Here is a 21,914-nt window from a genome sequence, read left to right as displayed (position 1 = left end):
AGCCCTGACAGGAGCAGGAGCAATAAAGGTTTTGGAAGCCAAAAATGCTTCCCTTTGAACAGCAGCAACTTGAAGAGACTGCTCAGATCTGCACTCCCAGCTCTCCCTTATCACAACACTGTGCTCAAAGTGCTTTATTGGGAAGTGATCTAAGTCTTCACGAAACTGGGGCCCAGAATAAAACTGAGTGAGAGCATTTCAGTGCCCACACATTAACCATGAGTTACATTCAGAAAGCAACCTGAAACCGTACAGTAGTCCAGCCACAAAACTCAGCAAAGTGCTTTAACTGTCAGCACTCACCTACTGTCCACATATAGAGTCCAACATCGCCCTGGGAGCCAGGCAGAAGCTCCCAGAAACAGAACACCCTCCAGGCTAAAATTCACACAACTTTCAAGAAAAGCTCAAACAACTACTGAGAGCTTTGAAAAAATAACCCCCAAGAAAGACTATTACTGAAAGGAATGTTACTGACTATCACTGAAGGGAATGACATGGGAAAAAGCTAACCATTCTAAAAGTGACCATCAGTATCTATTCCTGCACTCTGAGTAATGACATATAGTGAAAAATAACTTTCTACTTATTTGAAGAGTTAACTGGATATGATCTTCTGAATATTACTGTGCTGTTTGATACTATTAGAAGGGTAAGGAAGCTGCCCTTGTGCAATAACATTTTCTGCTTATGAAGTTTCCTCACTTAAAAGCTTACAGAGAACATTACTATAATTCACACAGGACAGGGCACTTCCAAACAAGCCACTACTCAGAGCAATAATCAGCATTACACGCAACAAAGAGAGTTTGAGGAAATCAGATTATTCTATGCTAATTGGAGTTCACCGAGATGAACATTACAAAGGGGAATTGCAAAAGGCATAATTATACAAAGAATAAGCCTTGCACAGCCTTCCAACAGCCAGAGACTCTGGCTGTCCCTCAGCTAAGGACTCAGTCTAGACCAGCAACATGGTTTGGAAGCAAATCCCTTTTCTCTACATTTACAACATGCAGGTTTTGGCTCTTGGAAAGGTTTTGGTGTGTGCCAGCTCTCAGAGGATGTTTAAGCGCAAGGACTACTCCAGATGTGCTGCAGCATCCAGTGGAATGCATCCTACAGCCACATCTTCTAAGGTACATCCAGGGCTTTTTCCCTTCTAAGATTTTTCCAGCCGCCAAACCCTTCAGTATAGGAGCACAGAGCAGATCTCATCCATAGCCTCTTATCACACGTAAAAGAGATGTGAGAAGCATCAGTACCAGCTACTTCAATGCCATTTTATCATGTTAAATTCCGTGCTAACATCAACACCGCCCTTGCCTGCCCAGCATTTCATGCCAAAACAAAATGTCCCAGTGTCGAAGTTCCATTTCATCTACTTGTGGTCAAGGGGTTAAAAGCATGTACACAGAGACAAGCAAGAGTTTCTAACAAAACCCAATTTTTCCTGGTCCCCATTAAGGTTTTGTTTTTATTACTGTAAATCTGAAAGGGAAAAAAGTCTGTTATTGGATGATTAACTATTTGACTCAATAACTCATTAAAATTCCTCCAACTTAGCAAGCTAAGAAATATTGACTTTTCCTGACTTGTAATAAACTAGAAGGTCAAAGCATCTCTGAGCAGTGCAAAAAGTACTGTCCATGGAAGGAGAATCTGACTATACTTACTTTATTAATTGTTCCAGAATTTTGCAAATTATCCTCAGAAATGCAAATGTTGTGACCTCAGGGAGACCTCACTGTAAAGGTCATATTATTTATCAGTGCCTGCTGTAAATCAGAGCAGCCCTAAGGATGAGGACTTGAGGAAGCACTGGTCCAGCATCATCCTCCTCTTCTCAGTGGCAGGACCTGCATCAGTACAAGCACTTTCCTTTTCCATCACAATGTGCCTCAAAAGACACTTTTCAGAGACTGTTGCTGATATTAAAGTTATTTAAAAATCAAGATTCAGCAGCTATTATTGTCTATATAAATGTAATTCAGATATAACTACAGCAAAGACCTGTGTGAGCTGCCTTGATCACTAAAAATTGATCTCTCAGAGTTTGCACCAGCCAAGGACTGTGTTATGCATCTCGCTGAAGGTTATTGCTGCCTCCTCATTTAAGGTACTGCTGATTTAATGCACTAGGTCACATCTGAGCAGGTGACAGCTAAACCCTGCCCTGAGAGCAGCAAAAACCCTCTTAAGAGCTCAAGTATTTTTGGTATTTTGATTTGTAATATAAAATTTGCATAACTGAAGACAAACATTCTTATTAGAACGGGATTTTTAAGTTTTTAAATGATACATCAAAAATTTGTTAAAGAACCAGCTTATAGAAAAATGTAAAATACTTAATCTTTCGTCCACCTCTCCCAGTTACTGTGGAAGATCCCCAGAAACCCTTGGCTGTTGTGATAGGTTGACTTAGGAAGAAGAAACTCAGAGAGAGATTTTCTCTAAGAGAATTTCCTCTGTGGGGGTTGGGATACCTGCAACAGCCAATTAGAGAAAGTTAGTTCGCTCCGTGAACACACATTTTGAAAAAAGTAATCCAGAACTGGGTCTCTTTGTCTTTCCAGCAGCTGAGCAGGTAACATCAACCCGAGCTTCCCCCTCCCCCATGCGGAGGCGGGGAGGCTCAGGAGGCCGCTTGGGCCCCGTTTGTCAACGAGGGGGATCCGATGGCCAGGGGGAGAAAAAGTTGTGTGATAAGACCTTCACGGCTTCCTCCTCCACGAGCCTGCGGCTCTGGCGTGGGGGGGGAGGCCGACTCTTGCTGCTGCCGGACGGGCCGGGCCTGCCCGGGTGGCCATGAGCAGTGTGGGGCCGCAGCCCAGCCCCAGAAAGGCTGATTAACACCTCAGCGAGGCCTGAGCCTGGCCCAACTCTTGTAGGTGTGTTAAACTTTAACTCTTTAGTGTTCAGATAAGATTTGCAAAGCCTCCAGCCTTTCCTTTGAATATGAAAGAGAATAAGAAGATTTCTGAAGTCAGTGATGTAAGAGCTAAGTTTTTAAGATGGAAGGAGAATGAGAAGATGCTGAAATGGCTGAAAATCTTTCTGTAAAGTTGTAGGGATGAACTGATGTACTGAATATTCCTATAAACCATGGAAAGAGACATGGGGGGATGGAAATGTTCCATTTAATAGATGATTTGACTAAAAAGCACCTGTGTTAAGAATTTCTGCCCTGAGAAAAGAAGGGGATTTTGGTTTTCTGAAGATGAAGCCTGAGCAGAGAAAAAGGAGACAGAGAGAATCTTTGCTGTCGAACATTTCATTCTTAAAAGTAATACCCCATGAGACAGACATGGCCCACATCTACAACTTTGGGACGGCTGTAGAGTTGGGAGGAGCATCACGGTTGCAGGTTCCTGGGTGGATGCAAATCGTGAAAGATAAAACCACAAAAGAACTGTCTTTTTCCTTCTTGTGGGAAAAATCCCTACAACTTCAACAAGAAGAGGCTTCTCTCTCCAGAAGTGAACTGAAAAAGACTAAATTTGGGGACTGACCAAAGTATTTGTTATACGTTTGTTTTGTTGTTATGAAGATTGGGAGAGGGAGAGAAGGAGTGATCTGAAAAATCTTATTCTGAATTTTTTTTTCTTTCTTTTTGCTTGTGTTGTTAATAAATTTTCTTTTATACTTTCTCAAGTTTTAGGCCTGCCTTGCTCTTTTGCTCCTGGTTCTGTCTCACAACAGGAAAAATAAGTTTATTTAAACTGGCAACTCAAAACGAAGACATTTATGCCTTATTCATTTTGTTCAGAGTTTAATTTACTTTGTGTTCCCAGACGGACAATTCCTGGTTAGACACCTTAGTTTGGTAAGGGGTCAAGAAAGAGATCCTGCAGACAGCCAGAAAGGAAATATTCAAGTATTCAGTAATCCTATTGTGCTTCTCATAGTTCAAGTCCTCTGAAATCCGTGTCTGCAAACAGAGTGCTAACATCAGTTATCTTCGCCAGAACTTTGTAATGTTGACAACAGCTCTTTAATTAAATTATTATTTGCATAATCCTTTCAAGAACTAAAGCTCCCCACAAGCTCACTCAGCTGTACCAATGTATCCTCTGCCCAGCAAGGACAGCAACGGGGTGTGAAATAGAACAGAGCAGTGTAAATGGAGAGGAAATGAAGTGTTTGACTGTACAAGCACTGTTGTCTTTATCCAAGTAACTAATTCATTTGGAGCAGCACCATGCATCATGGAAAGGGACTTTCCTTGATTGCATCAAGGTGGATCCCACAGGCAGGACACTGGTGCAGCTTACAGGCACAAAACATGCCTTTCACCACTTTTTTTGGAACTATTAAAAAGTGACTTGAATTCCTCATTCTTACAAAGATTATTAAAAACAGCAATGGGAAAGGTAATCAAGTGAAACTACCAACTAACTGCACAAAGTATTTATGATCCCCACTGTACTGCATGGAAAAGGCATAATTTAATCAATTTACTAGTTGCAATGAGAGTAATTCACATAGGTTAAAAGTTTATCATCTTGCAAAACAAGCCACTATTCAACACCAATTAACTATACTCAACATAGCTATGTGTTACACTGCATTAAGTCCAGAAGGATGGACAGAGGAAGACCAGTCTCTTACACTCACAAACACACTCGACTTCTCAAATTAGTTCCTGGTTGCCCCTGAGAAATTTGGAATTCTAGTGGAAAACTGACAAGAGTTTGGTGCAGGCAGAAAATAACTGAATTCAGGAATTTCATAAGGCTGGTTAACAGGCTGCCTGCTTCTCAAAGCAAGGCTTTAATGAGGAAATTAAGAGGTTCCTGCCACGTTGGAGAATGCACATCCTCTAACTGTACATTAATTCTTAAAGACAGGGACCTCATCTACCTTTTGCACACCACTAAATGTGTTACAGATCAGACTAAGGTGTGTCGAGATTGTTATGGGTTTAGGTCTTCAAAGAGGCAAGAGCAGTTGTTGATTGCTGTAAAGTTGTTTATTTGTAGAGGCATAGCAGTCTCAAAGACAGAGTCCCAAATGACAAAGTCTGTGCTAAAAGTTTCCTGGCATAGAGTCCTGAATAAAACCAGAAGCAGCTCTCTGGTACAAAGTCCCAAGAAAAGGCAGAAGTGCAACAGCTCCTATCTTCTTCCGAGCAGTGATGATGGCAGTGAGGACAGAGGGAGAGAGAGAGTTCTCCCCAGTAAACAGATTTTTATTTGTTAATTACCCAATAAGCTAAAAACATGAACCTAAAGCATTTCTTCTAAACCTATTAGAATTCTAGTTCTATAGTACAAAAGTGGTGTTAATTCTTATGCATTACCTGCGCATATAGCTCTATTTATGCAACTAGTTCTAGCTGTTCTATCTAAAGAATGTAAATTATATTCCGACTATGTTTTCATTATGTCTAGAACTAAGTTTCTGAACTTGCACCACATCTTGCTCTTTATACTACTTCCTAAGGCTTTTTACTATCTTAAGGCACTTAAAACATATTCTTACTTACTTAGAATTAAGACTTCATATTTGTGTGGCTTAGTGTACTTTAATTTCTCAAAAGATTTTAATTCAATCCCTGCATTCCATTCTCTCTCTGAGAGACTCAGAGAGGCCTCTGTTTTTCACCCTCCAACAAAGGCACGCGTGCCTTTTTTCTTTGCTCCCGAATACAATCCTATTTCTTACTTCCTCAAAACTCCCAAAAGAAGGTTGGGTTCAGGACAAGCATTGGTTTCACTTAGGACCAACCAGACAAACCCATTGCAGAAAGTAAACCCAAAAATCAAACAGCTCTATCATATCACTGCTCATAAAAAATGACTTATACAGAGCAGAAATGTAAATTATTACATTTCTATGTAAAAAGCCAGTTTGCCCTCAAGTAACAGTGAGCTCCAGCAGGCAGCTGGATATCCAGGTTTATTGCTGAAGAAAGATGTTTAGACATTACATCACAGCTAAGGCTAAAACTAGAAACTTTAATTACATATGACTGAAACTGGAAGCTTCTATATCAAGTCCTTCCAAGGCAATGCTGCACCTTGCAAATGCTGTATTAAAATAATAATAAAATCAAACCCTCTATGACAGTGATATACACAGATGTATAGTTCAAGTATGTATTTACATACATCCACTCACACACAGATTATATACAAACACACACTTCCCATGCACTTCCCTTGCCACAATTCAGTTTTGCTGATGACACAAAGTCAGATGCTGCAGCACAGCTTCCTAAACCTTCCTTACCCAGCATATCTTCAGTAGATTCTTGAATAACTCATGGTTGGAGGCAACCAAAGTTGAGCTACATATTGAGCCTGAGTTATGATCATCAAGCAAATTGTGTGCTGCATTTCTTGTTACTGCCACAATACAATAAGAAAGGAAACAAAGCAGGAATTTCGTAATAGTCTTCTCTAAGAGTTTCTGGATTTTTCATTGCATGCCTGACATGAGAGTGGAGTGGCAGAGAAGCCGTGGTAAATCACCTGGGCAAGGAAACAGCCATTTCATTGTCTCTGTTACTAGCCTACTGTTGCTATAATTTATTCTTTTTTATAAAGCACAAATGGTGACTTGTCCTGGAGAATAACACAGAGAATGAGATGTGTTTCAAGTATATGATCTGCTATAGGTACAAACTATTTTCTTTCAAGATCCATGAGACAACTGTGTGTTTGTGCACATCTTGGAGCAGGATGGAGAGGGACACATCAGCCTTGGAAGAGGACTACAGAAGAATCAATCAATCAATCAATCATTTTCACCAGTTTCGATGCTCTACATGAAACAAAAAGCAGGATAATATGGACAGCCTTCTCAGAAGAAAAGATAGCAAGACTTCTTAGATAGTCATGTTATTTCAGGAGGATTCACATAGTTTAAAAAACAAAACTGACCACAAAAGTTAAGGAAAACAGACTCTGGAGAGGAGGGTTGTATCATATAGGTGCACAAAGGACACCAGAATGAAGGGAACTGCAGAATCTGCGTCTGCAGTTTAATGTCAAATGAAAACAAATTGTAATTGCTTATCACAAGTTCAATAACTGCAAGCAGATATCCTGAAAACAACACCAAGGAAGCACTCAGTACTATAGAAAAAATTTCTGTATCAATTTTTACATCTGAAAATGGGAACTAATGTTAATTTCTGTATCTGTCAGAACTCTGAAAACTATTGGAGGTCATACCATGAAAAGGCATTTGAAAATCAGAAGTAACTGCTATTCTTAGTGTGATTAGCCTAATTTTGTCCTATTTCAAATCCATCTAACCACTATGAGATCAAAAGCTTAATCAAATATTATTTTTGGATGGTATTGTGGCCTGTGAGGGTACTAACAGGAAAAAAGAAACAAAAGACAGTAGAGATGAAAGGATCCAAACTATGTAAAGCATATACAGAGATTACTGAGGAAGAAGCACCAACACAGGTATGACACCATATATATTTAGATCCTTGCCATTAAATTTTACTATGCACATTTTTTCTGATTGTTCCTTCTCAAAAGAGCTGTAAAGAGACAATTAATAAAATTGCTCTTTATTAAATGTTTATCTAAATTTATCTTTGATAGGAACTGCACAGTGAGAGCAATTTTATGACATGATTCTTGTACAGCAAGTATAGACACAAAGGTAAATTTGTGCAGTTCCCATTGGCATCACACATCTTGCAATTGTGAGCTGCTTAGCAGGTGTCTACAATCCGCTGGACAAGAGAAAGCACAATGTTCGCAACAGATTAATATATTTCCTGCATTGATCAGAAGATTAAATGTTTGGGGCCACCCTTGGACTCTGTTTGGAGCAATCTGGTCTAGTGGAAGGTTGTCTTGGTTTGAAAGACAGGTATTTGCTAAGGAAAGGCAAGAAACCCTTTTCTGAGATGCAGAGTGCAAGCCCCTCCCTTCTAATTATTATAGTTTCAAATCAGAGGCTTTCAGGCAGAACATATGGGGATAGGAATAACAGTTCTTTACTGATATCTAACAAGGTAAACAGCAGAAATAACAACAGTTATAAAAACTGACAACAAAAAAGAACAGTATAGCTCAGTTCCAGTCTCTTTGGCCATAGGCCCTCTCTCCCTGCGCTCAGTTACCGATGCTGTGGGCAGGGCAGGTCCCGCGCAGTCGAAGAGGGCTGGGCGATGGCGGCAGCGGCCCAGGGGTGAGAGGGATGGAGGAGGGACTCCCCCCTCACGGTGTCGGTCGTGGTGCTCAGCAGAGTGCCCGGAGGTAGTAGGATGAAGTCGATGTCTGATGGCAGGGAACGTGGCTCCCGGCGCCGGGATGGTGGCGAAGATGCTAGATTGGAGCACGGGGCGTCTTCCTTCCACTCCACCAGCGAGCGAGAGAAAAAGAGCCAGAGAATGCAGGCCCCTGTCCCACCTTTCCTTTTCTGGTCTCCCCCTATCCCCCACCCCTCTGCGAGAGAAAACTATTGCTACTAAGGTGTAGCCACAAATACTTAGCATAACAATGGGAAAAATTCCACAGAAAAAAAAGGGAACAATTCAATCCCCAACAAATGTATACCTAGTCACTGCAGAGGAGTTGGAAAAATATGAGCTTTTAAGTCCCTTCCAACCCAGACCATTTCATGATTCTGTGATTTAATTTGATGTTTCCTTGGGCACCCATATTTTCAGTGCTGTGAGAAACCCAGTGAAGCACAGTAGCAACATTCATATACACACGAATGTGTGTGATATAGATTGACTGGCGCTGTGCCTGAGACAGAGACACAGCACTCTGTAATCCTTGTGACAAAAAGCCTTTATTTCCTTCTGACTTCACCTTATATACCCCTTTTAATGTTCCCGGGTAAGCGCCTGTGATTGCCTCCAAGTTCAGACTGCTCAGCTCTCTGACCAATAGCTCTCTGCAGCTTGGGCTGGAACTCACTGGATCACATCCTTGTCTGTCTCCAATTCTGTCCTGTCTCTGTTCTCTGGGGGCCTGTCTTATCAGGCCAGGCTGCTTCTCTTATCTGTGGTCAGATTAACTGCCCAGTACAAGCCAGCTTGCACTGTGACATGTACACACACATGTATTTTATTTGATTGTGGTTTTAATTTTCTCAGTATTCCACAGCCAAAAGAAATAGCTGAAAATTTGGGTCTCAGATCTGGAGGGAATAGATCACATTAATACTTTGGCTCCTTTGGCAAAGCTCCATATCAGAAGAATAGATTTTTCTGAAGGAAGGCAAAAAATCCTATGGGTTGCTGCTCAAAATCAGTCTTGCTGCCTTTAATCTTTCTCATGAATCTTGTGTCTGTTCTGCTTCTTCACTCCTACTCTCAGGACAAGCCTTCCTTTTTTTCAATGGGCTCTTATCCTTTGTGTTTCCATGTATGTTTCTGCTATTCCTTCAATGAAATTCTTGTAGCAGAGACTAGGGGGAGGTTACCATCCAATAGTAAAATAACTATGGATGACTTGCCTCTTTTCATGTTGACTTCTCTAACTATGTTACCAGTGGAGCTCCTGGAAGGAAGCAGAACAGCCTGGATCTTTCCCAGCTGTTAGCCTTTAAATCTGTCCATGGATGCTGCCTTTGGCTTGCTCCCCTCTCTCCCTGGACACACAACCCAAGGCTTTTCCCCCACAAGATGCTCATACCTCTCCTGGCTCCTCTACATCACCATGATGTAGTCACCCCAGAGACCTTTGCACAGCTGCTCCCCAAAGCTCCTTGGAACCAGGCAGAAATCTCTCACTTCCACCTATTTTTCAACATCAAATTCTGAAATTGTCATGATATTACCCTCATTTGGATCATTTCTACATGGGGGAGGGTGAAATCAATAAAACAAGTGCACTGGACATGCTGCAGTGGCAGAGAAGTTGCTTGGCCATCACTTACAACACCTATGTGTAAAAACATCTTGCAGTATTACCAATAGTTCCCTGTTCCCATCTGAGGAGCATTCTTCAGTCTCACAGAACTCTCTTCTTTTACTATTTTTTTGGCTCATTATTTTGCAATAAGAGCACTTATCAGAAAATAAGTCAATTTGTTTACTGTATGCCTATTTTCCCCTTATATACGCACATGCGTAATATTATTTCAGACCGGATAGAAAGACTTTTCCAGTTTCCTATTTATTTTCTCATTCAGACATCAGTTTATAAAGCTCATTGAGGCCAAAGAAGAGATGCAGAAAGACATTTCATCATTGCAGTACCAAAAAAAAGAACATTATTCTGATTATTTCTATTTAATTGGGAGAGGAATAGATAAGCTTTTATAATTAATACCCATTTAGTGTCCTTATCACATTACTCTTGAATTCAGCTCTATATAAATTTAAAAGTTGTCTGACTTGCACCAAACTGTTCAAATGCTGCTGCCTGAGATTTCATCATGACAGGTTAGAATCCTCCATTAGTGCCACCACAGTGTCAGCACTTCCAGAAGCATTTTCTTTTCTTTAAGTGGTGCATGTCACACTCTTCAACCTTACAAATTAAGTCATATTCTTGATTAACATCTTTAAAGCTTTGTTTAAACACAAGCCAAAGATGTATAAGAGGTAGAAACAACAGATTAGAAAACGATGGAGGTCAGCAGAGGGTACAAGCTAAATATACAGTAATTAAATCACAGGATCACAGAATGGTTTGGGTTGGAACAGACCTTAAAACTCACCTCATTCTAACCTCCTGCCATGGCCAGGGACACCTTCCACAAGGTGAGATTGCTTCAAGCCCCATCCAACCTGGCCTTGAACACTTCCAAGGACAGGACAGACACAGCTTCTGTGGCAACCTGTGCCAGGCCCTCAGCACACTCAGAGGGAAGAAATTTTTCCTAATATCTAATCTAAATCTGCCCTCCTTGCTTGATCCCCTCACTGGAGATAAAACCATGCATGCTATGAAGGAGGAAAAAAAATCTTTAGGATGACAATGTCAAAGAACAGCTCAGCTTGATCTATTGGGAAACTGAACCTATAGAGTCTTTTACTGTCCTTTCCTTCTCCTGCCCCTTTGTCCCAAGTAGATTAATTTACAGAGGTAAGAGCTTCCGGATGGAATCTATCAATAGTTGTATCTATGTACAACTTGCAACACTTCTGTCATTTACTACTACACATAAAGGAAGACAGAAAGTTCTATGGGAAAATTAGGGACTGGATTCATTTTGTGAGTCTGTTTCTGAGAACTGATGCTTTTCTGTAAAAGTTGACATTTACTAAAAATAAAAGGGAAAAAATATTAAAGCTATTAAGTTGTAATGGGATTTCTGTTAGTGCAGGCATTTTGTGTTTGGGTATTTTTTTCTCCTGAGTAAAGCCAAACTTGTATTTGACTCATGGACATTTTTGTTCTTTGAGGAGCAGCCCCAGCAGCAGGATTAGTGCCCCTCTTGCATCTCTCCTTGTCTAAGCTTGCAAAGCAAGATGTAACCAGAAGTATGACCTCTATCACCATCTGTTGAAACCAGTTGGGGCAGTGTTCTTTATCTTTTCCACAACCCATCCTTCCTCCAGGGAGATATCTTCTGCTAATGAGCCATTGAATCCCACTGCATGACTGATAAAATTACATCATCTCATTGTGAGATGCTCCACCCAGGGGGAGGAGCCAAGCATTTCCTACCTAAATAAAGTCTGAAATTTAGAACACCAGAGTATCCTTTTTCCACTCGATTCCCAGAGGAAGACCAGGCCCATCTTTATCATCACTAGACCTTTAGAAAAAAACTGCACCCTTCTCCAAAATCATTGCTTCAACAAAACCACATCTCTCACTCCAGAAAGACTAGCCACTATTTAATCAGACTGCTACCAACACCCTAACCAACAGTGTCAAGTTGTATTCTGTCAGTGTTTTGTTTTTTGTATTACTGTATTTTTATTTTAATTTTCCTAGTAAAGAACTGTTATTCCTATTCCCATATCTTTGCCTGAGAGCTCCTTAATTTCAAAATTATAATAATTTGGAAGGAGGAGGTTTATATTTTCCATTTCAAAAGAGGCTCATGCTGTCCTTAGCAGACATCTGTTTTTAAACCAAAATACACCTAAATCAGCATAAACCTCCAGCTTGAAACTGTTGAGGCTGCACTCTATCTTTTCACATTTTTCCCCAAGATATTTCATTTGTGTTTTCCCAACTAGCTATGTTAGAGCCCCATAGATTATGAGTGCAAGAGTGTTCCTACACAGCACATGTAGAAGACAAGAGCCAAACAGATCCATTATGGGGAGAATTACAATTACACAAATACTGAAGATGTGTTCTATCTTCATTGGAATACAGAAGAAAAGATATCTTACAAAATAGTTTTCCTACAATCATAGAATGGTTTGGGTTGAAAGGGACCTTAAAGATCATCTTGTTTCAACCCCCTCCCCCCGCTGTGGGCAGGGACATCTTCCACCAGACCAGTTTGCTCCAAGTGCCATCCCATATGGCTTTGAACACTTCCAGTGATGTGCAAGGCAGACATATGAGGCACATAGCTGGCAGCATGTGCAGGACTTCATTGCACCTTGGGATTGCCTTTTAAAAAAATCAATAAGAATAGGATGTGTCTTTAAAACGTTCTCTACGTATATTATGTTGTGATTGTCTGTTAAGGTTCATAAAAACTCAGGAACAAAGCACATTTAAATGGTAGCAAATCCAAACAAACCAAACATCTTCCAATGGGACAGTCATGAAGACTGTCCTGGTTTAAAAAGACAGGTGCGCTAGGGAAAGCAGGGCCTTCCCTTGAAATGGAGTAAGTAAATACCTCCTCTGAATTAGTATAATTTTGAAACTAAGGGGCTCTCAGGCAAAGATATAGGGATAGGAATAACAGTTCTTTACTAGTATGTACATATATATATATAACAAGGCAAACAAAACAACAACTATGAAATTAACAACAAACAGAACAGGAATCCAGTAACAGTTCTTTTGCTTGTGGACACCTTTCCCCTCTGGTGCAGTTACCGTCACAGTTGGCAGTGAGTGCCAGCCGGCTCCCAGTGGACAGGGGCAGATGTGGCGATCCCGCACAGCTGCAGGGGTGCTGGGAGTGATGGCAGCTGTGTCCCGGGTGGGAAGGGTGGAGGAGAGCCTCTGCTCATGAATCCTTGAATACCGATCCTGGTGCTCCAACAGGATGTTTGGAGATGGCAAGCTGAAATAGGAGAGCATCCGAGCAGGGGTGCAGGGTCCAACTCCAGAAGAGGCAGCTCCCGGCATGGCATTGGGATGGCAGGGCGAAGTTTTCCAATGGCCTTCCTTCTCCCAGAGCCAACAAGGAGCGAGTGTCAGAAACTGCTCCCCACACCCTCCTTTACCTGCCTCTGATCTCAAGGTCTTCCCCCACTTCCTCCTGCTTTGCGAGAGAAACTCCAAAGAAAGAAACAGGAGGTTCCCCCTCCTCCTGTTACTAGCCATCGGTGCTAGGGCCTACTCATCAGTGCTTCTTAGCATGTCAATGGGAAAAAAATTCCACAGACAGAGAGGAAAGGAAAAACCAACCCCCAACAAAAACAAATGTACATATTGCACTGAGACTGCAAATAACCCTGAAATTATCACACAGTTCTGCTCAGTGGTGGCATCTGCTTAGGAGCTCAAAGGTTGTACTCAGATCATTGCTCAAGCCAAGCCATGGAGCAAAAGCTGCATTCAGGTGTGTGCATGGCCAGGCAGAGTGAGTTGCTTTTAATTGCAATGTTACCAACATATATAAAAAATACAAACATCCCACGCAAATTCCTGACTCTTGATGTGCCCTCGCAGCTCTCCTTTGAGAGGAATGTCGAATTTGTCTTTACAAACAAGCTGTGGATCTGCTTGTAGATAAGACTAGCACTGAGAGATAAAAGAAACAATGGGATGGATTCCACTGATTGATGAATGGAAAAAGTTATTTGCCTTTATAAACTGTAGGGCTGCTGATAAATGAAATTGAATATCAAAAGATGAAAGAAGGAACAGGGAAAAGCTATGAATTCTGTAAGAATTAAAAATGAAAAGAGAGGGTTATATATTAGAGGGGAATTTCAGGTATCAGGTGTTCCGGGAAGTCTGTGCCTCTCAAATACCTCAGCCAATGGGGAAAGAGAAAGAGAAATGCTGCTGGGAAAATAGGATAAAAAGGAGGCTGTATCCTCAAATATTTGAGAAATCCTCAAAAATTTGAGAGATCCCAGGGGAATGTCCCATGGTCTGTCCCTTTATTCAAATAAAGCAAAAAGGCCTCCTCTGTCTCCTTTTTGGACATAAACCTCTGGTGTTTGTGGATTAATTTTCCTGACACCTTGTTCTAGCACAAGAGACTGCTGTACTCCAAGCTTTAGTTCAGTGCTGGTCAGTAAGAGTGAGCAGGAAATGCTTCAGGAGCTTGAAACAAGACAAACATTTCCACAGCCCAACACCAATCATTAACAATTTGCAATCCCCTTTCCCATTCTGTATTATCCTTAATGAACTCCTGTTCCAAGTCTAAGAAATAATGAAAAACACTATTTTTAAAGCAACTGTGTGGAGGTTCTTCTGCACCTAGTGCTAATTTCATAATTCTCCACTAGTTTAATTTTCTATTTGTTGTCTAAGCCAGGATACCTGCATTTTGTGGACACACAAAATTTTTAACATTAACACGTGGAAACCCTGATCTCATATAGGAAAAAGCCCTTGAGTCTGTCAGCAAGTGTCCATCAGACCTAACAGTCATTGTTAATACCCAGACTTTTGAGGCTCTGTCCCCAGGGCAAACCTATTTCTCACCCCCTCCCTAAGGATTTAACTTTTGCATCCATAATGGCAATTACTCTGTGATTAAAGACTTATTTCCTCTGAATATGACATTTCAAGATCTCTTTTTACTCCTGAGGTAAATAACCTCAGTACTTTTCCCTGTGCTCTTCTATAAAGGAGGACAGCAGAATTAATGCTATTTCTCCTGCATTACAAACCTTTTACTCTCTGTATTTGCTCTGTTCTGAAGGAAGCATTTTAAAGTGCATTTACTTGATGGAAGAGTTATCAGCTACTGAAACTACTGAAAGGACAACACAGTAAGATGAAAAAAACCAGAAAGCTATTTTGAAAGTGAAAAGCCTTTAAACTTCATATACGTTAAAACTGGCTCTGAAGATACGAGTGCAGAAATGAAACATTAGCACCAAAATGCTAAGACTAGCTGCTTTTCCTTTTTATTCTGAGGAATAGAATATATCACTGGTTTCTGAGGTTAAGACTCACAATCTAAAAAGAAAAATTCAGAAGAGATAAAAAATAGACAAAAATCCATAACTAGTTAAGTGTTTCTTCAATGGATGTATTTTTGTTTCGGACAGTTTTAATTTAATATTAATTTTCTTAATTTGTAAGGCTGGGCATCTGATTTGGGAAATTGCCCAGGGAGGGCAGAGCCCCTTCTCCTCACCCCTACAATGGCATCTATGCCACGATGCCTTCTATGGAATCAGTGCTGGTCCACAGCCATGCAAAGAATCTATCCAGGATTTCCCCTGCTGCCAAACAATGACAACAGCCTGCATTCAAGGTGTGGGAGTCCTCCTCAGTCACTCACACCAGGAAAGCATAGGGAGAGCTAGATCTGAAAGGGTGGATATGAAGTAAGAGCACATGTATTCACTCCCTTCCCTTTGACAGTGCTCTGTACATGGAATAAAAATAAGTAACAACTGATAAAATCAACTGAACACTGTTTCACTTTGAATACAAAGGCACCAAATGAAAACTAGAGGGTCACATTTAATAGTAGAAGAGGAAAAGCTTGATCTAAAAAGATGGAATGAGCAGCAATTATCAGCTCATCAACATCAGAGTATATTGGGCAAAGGCAGCATTATGGGGCTTTTTATTCTTTTAAGAAAGGAAACAGAAAAAAAGGCATTTTGGTGCAGAGCATATTGTGGGGCTGATCCACATGGATATGGCACAACTACACCAAGAAAGGAGTACAAGATGAGCACGGACACCTAGGAGGCTCAAAGCAATGGTTGCATCTGAACACAGGTGAGATGAATGTGATTAAAGCCCTAGAAAAGCAGTAGCATCAGTTTAAAGCACAGACATGAGATGCCCAGCATGAGCCAAGAACAGGTAGGCACCATGTTTTGCATAAGAGACTGGAACTGGGCTTTTCTGCTACCTTGTATTTCAAATTCATTCCCTGATGCCTTAGAAAAATGAAGTAAATCTCGTTGTAAAAAAGGGGAACAATTCAAGAAACTCCCTGGTCTCTCGTCCCAGTCTCTATCATTGCAACTTGTCCCTTTGGACCAGCACATTGAGCTCTTGGGAAGCTTGGAGGGAACAAGGGAATGATGAAACAGATTGTATTGGTTTGAAAGCAAAACTAGTGAGATTTTAACTCAGTAATACAATTTAATAGGAAAAAAAAAAAAGAGAAAAAAATAAAATACATGCAATAATACAAAAGAAAAACCACCGACAGAGTCAGAATACAACCTGACACCCTCTCAGTCAGGGTGTTAGTAGCAGTCTGTATAAATGGTGGCTGCAGTCTTCCTGGATGACAGATGTGGTTCAGTTGAAGCAGTGCTCCTGTAGAAGGGTGCAGTTTTCCTCTGAAGGTCCAGCGATGATGTGGAAAAGGTCTGCCTTTCCTCTGGGATCCAGTGGAAAGGACTGCCTTCGCGTTCCAAACCCCAGTTTTTTATCTGGGTAGGAAAGGCTTGGCTCCTGCCCCTGGCTGGAGCATCTCCCAATGGGATGATGTAATTTTATCAGTCATGCAGTGGGACTTAATGGCCCATTAACAGAAGATATCTTCTGGAGGAAGGATGGGTTGTGAAAAGATAATGATGATCAGCCCCCTGATTTTATCAGATGGCACATCAGCAGAAGATATCTCCCACAGAGATAAGGATCACCACCCCTCCCACATTTCAACAGATGGTGATAAAATACACATTTTTGCATTGTACGCCAGGACACAGATCAAAAGAAAGAGGCAGCATTTCCACAAATCTTTTTGGATGACTTACCAGAAAGGAAAAAAAGCAGTTAAAGTCACTATATTTGACTCTTCAAGAGTAAAAGCAATAAATAAATAAATACAAATAGTAAATAGGAACATCCTTTGCCAAGGACACAACTCTTTTCCATAAGCACACAGAGCTCAAGTGATTAATTGCCAGCAGAGAGGCAGCTGGTACTGCATCCAAGTGCCCCCACTCTGCAGATTCCATCCAGGACCCACCAATGCCTCCCCATCAGCCTGACATGCTGGAATACACTGCAGCTCAGCCCAGCAATACAGGAACCTAAAGCTTGCAAAGGAAATACAGGAGCAGCATCACAGGGATGACTGAAAATGCCTGGGTAAAAAAGTTCACTTCCAAAAACATTTGCTTTAGAGACAAAAATTGTGTTTGATCCCCTCCAACCACTCTTCCCATCATACCATGACTTGGAAGGGACTGATAGTCCCCACCCATGGCTGGGCAGGGCATTCCTGTGTATGGCTCCATAGGATCCACTGCTGCACAAAACTGTGTTGACCCATTCATAAGAGAACATCACATCCATTAGCCAAAATGCAGCTGGCATTTTGTGCTCACAGTAAATAGGATTACTGGCAGCAATGAAAAGTGAAGTCATCTGCTGAACAACACACTGGTGATGGCAGCTGCTTTCCAGTCTTGGACTGCAAATATCACCTTGTCAAACTTTTCTCTACTAATGGGGCCTATTTTCTCTATAGGAAAGGAAAAGGCAGTAGAGAACTCAATTTTTATGCTTCTGGGTCTCCTATTGATGTGCATGTGCTCAACTGCTCCTGTTCCCATTAATACCCAGTATGGGAGATTCAAACAACTTGAGAGCTGCTACAGCTGGGGCTGTCCATGAGATAGAACTCATGTTAAAAAAAAAAAAAAAAAAAAAAAGGAAAAATATTATTTGAAAATTTTCTGCACTAAATAATGTATCACAGCTTTGACTTTAAAAACCTGCATTTTTCAACGGAAATATTTGTCTCTACCTAAAGGACAAACCAAAGTTGCCAGCTATTCTTGTTCATAATCCTCACTGACACCAATGAGAGCTACATCTGCAGAGCAGGTCCCCACAGGGACCCGACAGGGTGATTTACTGACTCCAACACGACCCGCAGGCATTAAATGGCTGCCTCCAGGTTACTCAGGCAGAAGAAAGTGCAGAGTCCTGATTTTGGAGGAAGAAAGGTTTGAGAGTGTCAATAAATAAAAAACCCCTCCAGTCTCACTGTGAAATGGAGTGAATGGCCAGCTGGCAAGGAGGGGAGAGGGGAAGAAAAAAGAAAATGAGAAACAGGCAAATTGCTCTCTGTGTGATGGCAGGAGTGATCCTGAACTGCAATCAAGTTTCTCAAAGTTCACATTTAAAGTCTTATTTGCCTCAACAATGTCCACTTCAGTGGCTAAAACATATAAAACAATTAAAAATTACAGCATCCCTTCCCATGTGAATGTTCCTCCATTAGAAAGAGGGCTTGGATTCTCAGGAATGAGGTTTAGGGGTGAGGAGAACGACCATTTTTCTTAGATTTTTTTGTGTGAAAACCAAATGCATTTCCTGGATCAGTAAGAAACCTGGGACAGGGGCTCAGTGTCCTCAGGCTGGCACGGGCAGCTTTGTGGGCTTGAATTCCCTTATAAGACCAGAGCTACTGGGCTCCAAAAGCTGTCCAAATCTTCCTCCCACTGGATTTGTTACACACATTTGTACTGGCTATTGCAATTGATTTTATACTGAAATACTGCTATGAGATTAGATACCACTGTGTGAGGTGCAAACGTATTTAAAACAATCATCAGTAGCAAATACATAGTTATTAAACAGAGGGGTGGGAATAGAAAGATGATATTCAATACTCTTAAAGTAAATACTGCATTTAGAAAGGAAAACCAAGGATCTCATCTCTTCTTGGGCATCTCTCCCAGCACAACTATTCCACATGTGAAAACAACAACAACAACAACAAAAAGCCTGAAAGTCTTGGAAGGCATAAATTGGGACACAGAAAAAATAAGCTGCCAACACTGAGCTTTTTACCAGAGGGTCCAAAGGGAGTTCACAGCAGGGACATGGCAGAAAGCATTAAATCTCAATTAGATCCTAGCACACAACAAGCATGGAACATTCTCATCATATTTACTCACTCAAGGATTAAGGAATTTTCTTTGGAGAGGTCTCTGCTTGCAAAGCATCTTAAGGATCACACAGCTCTTGTCAGGGAAGGCACCTCTCTTTCCTGTCTTACTGAACTGCACCCATTAAATGGTCTCATAACAGTATTTTACACATATGTGTGCCAGTGAGAGACTGTAGCCATGAAGAGACACGGTTAATACTTTGGAAGTGCTTCCAAAGCACTTTTGGTAAATATATCTTACTGGTGACAGTCTGCATGCGCCAAAGTGTAAAAAATAAAACTGTGGAAAGAAAAATAAGAAAACAGAAGACTAAGGAAAATATGAAAGGAAATAAAACTTTGATGGCATACTTAAGACTTTAGGCATTACTGTAATAAGGTAACATTCTAGCCACTTTTAAAGCAATGATTTAGGCAATATTATGAAGTCATTATTTGTAAATATGTTTGTTATACAATGCTTACTATTAATAAGACCTCATAATTATGCCTTTAAACAGTATTACAGTATTATAAATGTGATATTGGCCAGCCAAGTGCCCTCAGAAGCCTGATGTGCAGCAATGGGCAGCAGAGCTGGGAGCAGTATCCAGCCCAGATTTCCACTGGCTCCTGCTGGCTGGTCCTGCTGCAGGAGCTTCTATAGCAAGATCTTGTTCTGCAATAGGATCTGCAGGAGGATTCATTTGGCTACATCAAAGAGTTTAACATCCCATCCCCATCTCCTCTGAGCTAAACTAAGATTTGCTTCCATATGGTTTAATAAGCCTAAAGATTTTTCTATGAAATCACAGAATCATAGAAACATTTAGGTTGGAAAAGCTCACAAGGCCAAGTCCACCACTACACCATGTCTTCAAGTGCCACATCTACATGTCTTTTAAATCCCTCCACGGATGATGACTCCACCACTGTCCTGGGCAACCTCTTCCCTGACAGTGCTGTGGGGTTTTCCTGTAGCAACACTTGCCACAACACCTGACTACATTAATTTCTTCCACCCAGCCATTTCCACAGCTCTGAACTCTGCTGCCTCCACATCAAGCAAGACTCATGTCTAACATCGTCCAGCACTGGGCATTTCGAGTGCTATCAGCAAAGACAGGCTTCACCCAATGCAAACAGTTTGCACTTTCCTCCTAAAGATCAGTTAATGAAGTGCAACAATTCAGAGCTCTTTGATTAAAGTGCAAATGCTTGTAAAATCAATATGCCAGAGAGTGGAGCTTTCTTCATAATTAAGCAAGAAAAAAAGTCTTAAATTTTATGTTGAATCCAGATGCAGCAACAGGAGTGCACACACACTGTTTGGGGCTGCATCATATAATTTACAAACCTCTGTTGTTAGTACATCTTACAACACACATTATTCAATAAATGCTGCAGAAATTATCTTAAAAGTAGCACTGCCTTGACTTGCTTCTATTAAAGTTCTACAATATCCATGCACAACAATGACAATTTTTAAAAGGTTGTCGTTGCTGAGGAGAAGTACCAATAGTCAAAATCGCAGCAAGGCCAGCAGTTTGGCAGGTCCCCATCACCTTGGAGTGTGCTGCTTTAATTTGCTCCAGGAAAAGCCATTCCCTACCCACACGAGAGTTTCAGTTAACTTAGTGAATAGCTTGATGAATGCACTCCACCACCGCACATTTGGGCTGGATAACATCAAAGCATGGCAGTCATAATATTTTCAGTACAGACAGGAGCTATTATTCCTCCCCACAATGAAGCCTGGAAGACAGGCTCTAATCCCCACAACAGAGGGCTTTCTTGAAAGGGAATATCACACTGGCTTTCAGAAACCCATCAAGGACATTGAGTTCACAGCTATGAAACCTTCCAGCCCCGGCAGGTCAAACCTGGCATCAAAGCACCTACCCTGCCCCAAAACAGCTCCCAGTTTCAGATGTTGTAATTCCCTAAATAGTAAGGGTACAAGCTATACGGTCATAGCCCAAATTATGTCACACATCCCCATCCCCTGACTGCACACAACAAGATTATGACTGCTGAGCACACTCAGCACACACACAGTCACAAGGGAATACTAAAAGCAAATTCTGGCCCTGTCTATTATCCATAATTCAAGAGAAATCAGAGTTTAAAAAGTGCATAAGCAATTGATGTGATTTATATGCTGCAAGTGAGAGTTGGCAGTCGCTTGCATCATAAAGTTTAAATACTAGTAGTTTAACATCAGATGTACCCACAGCTGTATTGTCATTAGCTCTATTATGCCATGGAGCAACCACTTCCTGAGCTGTGTACCTCCCACCTTGTCCCACCATCAGCTTGCTTCACACAGGATTTCAACAGGAATGATCAGTCAAGCACAAACCATTCAGTACTAACAGCAGGAAAAATGAAAAACAAGAAAAAAAACCAAACCAACAAAATCAACACACCTTGAAAGGCTTAGTGATGCAGTTGCTATTGAAAGATACTTTTAAAATGAAAGGAGGAAAGTGCCAATTTTGATCAATATCATGACATTCACCATTTCAGGATATTTCTTCTTGTATACTAACAAGAAAAAATACTCTTCTTTACCCAAGGGATTATCAAATCAATTCAGTGTGTGTGCATGCCAAGGGGTATTAATTGATCATTCAATCTAAACCAGTTGATATTTCTCATGGAGAAAAAAGAAAGCTGGAACAGTGACTGCTTTGTGCCACCTTTCTCAGGTTCACCCATAGCATACTGTTTTCAGTGGAAAACCTAAATTCATAGAAATTAGGGATCCCATGATGGTCAGGAATTGGGAATGA

At 41.0% G+C, this 21,914-nt stretch overlaps 1 protein-coding gene across 7 annotated transcripts in view; it reads right to left on the bottom strand.

Moving 5' to 3' along the window:
• Positions 1–21,914, bottom strand: part of FSTL4 (follistatin like 4) — a 258,601-nt gene that overhangs the window by 170,915 nt on the left and 65,772 nt on the right. The window lies entirely within an intron of this gene.

Source organism: Sturnus vulgaris, chromosome 15 (assembly GCF_052056855.1).
Source record: "Sturnus vulgaris isolate bStuVul1 chromosome 15, bStuVul1.hap1, whole genome shotgun sequence".
In the NCBI taxonomy this organism is placed as follows: Eukaryota; Metazoa; Chordata; class Aves; order Passeriformes; family Sturnidae; genus Sturnus; species Sturnus vulgaris.
This window is presented reverse-complemented; position numbering and strand designations above follow the sequence as displayed.